Raw genomic sequence first — 2,872 nt, forward strand, 5'->3', positions numbered from 1 at the left:
AGAATGTAATCATAATACTAGTGAATGGTTTTCAGACTGACATCTGTACATTAAGAATATGTAAAAATACCAATTTCATGCTCTGACAACTTATTCTGCATCAGGGGTGGGGTAATGCCCTGGGAATGCCAAATGTCAAAGCATTACATAATGTCAGCTATTCATGTGCTCCTTTGATGAGATATCACTGGGAATGGGAATACCTTAAGGGAGAGATGTCTTTAAAAAGAGGGAGGGGAGAGGGCCTCCCCTGGTGGTGCAGCGGTTAAGCGCTGGGTTGCAAGGCTGCCCACAGCCTCTGTAGCACGGGTTTGATCCCAGGCCACCACTGGTGAGGGCTCCACAAAAAAAAAAAAAAAAAAAGGGGAAAGGGAAAAGGGAAAAGGTAAGGAACGGAACAGAAAGGAAGGAAGAAAAGGAGCAAAGACAGAGGGAGGCTGTCAGGTCATAATAAAAAGAATGACCCTCTTCCGTAGATTTTATATGTGTGTGTTTGTACATATACTTAAGCAATATATATCATCCAAAATCTAAGCTACCATGTGTTGTAGCAGTTAGAATACCCATGTTTGATTACACCTGAAGGGAAAAATCAATTATACAAAAATGAACACCGATGTAAAAAAAATTACACAAATATAAAAGAATACCCATGTTTAGTATATTTTCTTTTTTTAAAAAAAAGATTTATTTATTTATGAATACAAGAGCTGGGGCACAGGTCAGAGATGCGGGGGGTGAGAGGATTCACCAGAGACAGAGTGGGGAACAGAACAGGCAGATTGACTGAAGTACACTGCTGAGGGAAGCAGCAGGTGAGACAGGAGAGGTCTGCTTCGCCATGTGGGTTTCTCTCTGGCCGGTCGGGGATTGAACTCGTGGTGCAGAAGCTGCGGATTGCTTCATAGTGCTGTGCTTAACCCCTTGCACCACCACGGAGGCCCCTGTTTAGTATATATTCTATCATGTGTATAATAGTTACTTTTTGTCTGACTTTTTACAAATTCAACAGAAATCTAAAAATAAAAATTCATCCATGATCCTATTGCTCTAGCAAATCAAACTTGCCTTTTCTGTTCTGTTCTCGTTCTTGTCTAAATGCATAATTTCACACAATGGCTATCAGAAGTGAAAATTCACAAGCTTTCTAAAATTTTATTATAAGAATTTCCCCATCCAATCCTGTAGACTTCACAGTGACTACTTTGATGACTTAATAATATTCCAAGGTGGGCCTCCTCTGGTGGCGCAGCGGTTGAGCACTGGGCTGCGAAGCTGCCCGCAGCCTCTGCAGTGCCGGTTGGATCCCCGACCGCTGGTGAGGGTCCCACATGGCGCGCAGACCTCTCCTGCCGCCCGCTGCTCCCCTCAGCAGTGTACTTTGGTCCTTCTGCCTGTTCTGTTCCCCGCTCTGGCTCTGGTGAATTCTCTCACCCTCCCGCGCTTCTGACTGTACCCAGTGCATGTATAAATAAATAAATAAATGTTAAAAAATATATATATAAATAATATTCCAAGGTATCCTTGTACTGTAATCTACTTATTCATGTGTTCTTGGACTTTTGTTCCTCCCCATTTTTCATAGTTCTGAGTAATGTCAAATACACATTTTTCATATATAAAATGCATTCAATAAACTTAAGCATATGAAAATATGGATTTTACACCCGGTGACTCTGTCCTCCTCCATATTTGACCAGTCACCACACAGTGTTAATTGCACCTTTCCCACATCTCTTGGGTCCATCCCCACTGCCATTTCTCTCGCTCAGTTCTTGTCACCTCTCCCCGGAATGACTGGTAATAATTGCTTGACTGGCTTCCCTGCCTCTGCTCCCATCCTCCTTCCTTGATCCTTTTCTGATCTAAAGTGATGCTATTATTCTTTTTTCCCCTTTTATTTGTTTTTTTATTATTTTTATTTTTTAATTTTTCTTTCAAGATTTATTTATTTATTTATACAAGCACTGGGTACAGTCAGAAGCGCGGGAGGGTGAGAGAATTCACCAGAGCCAGAGCGGGGAGCAGAGCAGGCAGACTGATGAAATACACTGCTGAGGGGAGCAGCGGGCGGCAGGAGAGGTCTGTGTGCCATGTGGGACCCTCCTCCAGTGGCCCGGGAGCAGCCGGGATCGAACTGGTGCTGCAGGCTGCGGGCAGCTTCGCAACCCAGCGCTCAACCGTTGCGCCACCTGGGAGGACCTTATTTTTTTTTAAGCCTACATCACCCGGTATTCCCAGGCGGTCTCCCATCCAAGTACTAACCAGGCCAACCCTGCTTAGCTTCCAAGATCAGACGAGATCGGGCGCGTTCAGGGTGGTATGGCCGTAGACTTTTATTTGTTTTTTAAATTGCGGCAACATTGGTTTACATCATTTCTTATAGTTTGGCAGTATAGATCCCCTCTATCGGTGAGGTTACCATAGTTCTCTCACCACCAAAGCATCCATAGACCACCGTGCTACTCCCTGACTTTGTGTTTGCCTCTCCCCTTTCCACTGCCCCTCTAAATGCCTTAGTTCTATAAAAACCATTAATAGCCAGGGCCCCACTTGCAGCCATATAAAAACCAGAGGAAACTGCAAATACAAATTTGGTTCTGGTTTTTAATGGCTGCTATTATTCTTAATATGAAAATACAATCCCCTTCTGGCCTGAAGTCCTACCCCAGAGGGGAGGGAGCACCAATCACCAGGGCAGACTGGGCGCGCAGGGGAGCACATCCCCTGCATCACCAATTAAGAACAGGGACCTTTCTTCAGTAGAGACTGCTTGAAACTGGCAGAAGGCTCCCGGAGGAGCCAGAGGTGAGCTGGGAAGTTCACCCAAGATGCCAGCCAGTACCAGCAACACAGTGTCCCAAGGAATAGG

At 44.8% G+C, this 2,872-nt stretch overlaps 1 non-coding gene across 1 annotated transcript; it reads right to left on the reverse strand.

Annotated features, from left to right (window-relative positions):
• Positions 1–2,216: 2,216 nt before the first annotated feature.
• LOC119233070 (5S ribosomal RNA) lies at positions 2,217–2,334 on the reverse strand. The gene has a single exon (XR_005122238.1). It is a non-coding gene; the product is annotated as a 5S ribosomal RNA (ribosomal RNA).
• Between the last annotated feature and the right edge of the window lie 538 nt (positions 2,335–2,872).

Source organism: Talpa occidentalis, unplaced genomic scaffold (assembly GCF_014898055.3).
Source record: "Talpa occidentalis isolate TD23 unplaced genomic scaffold, MPIMG_talOcc4v2.1 talOcc4.7, whole genome shotgun sequence".
NCBI lineage: Eukaryota > Metazoa > Chordata > Mammalia > Eulipotyphla > Talpidae > Talpa > Talpa occidentalis.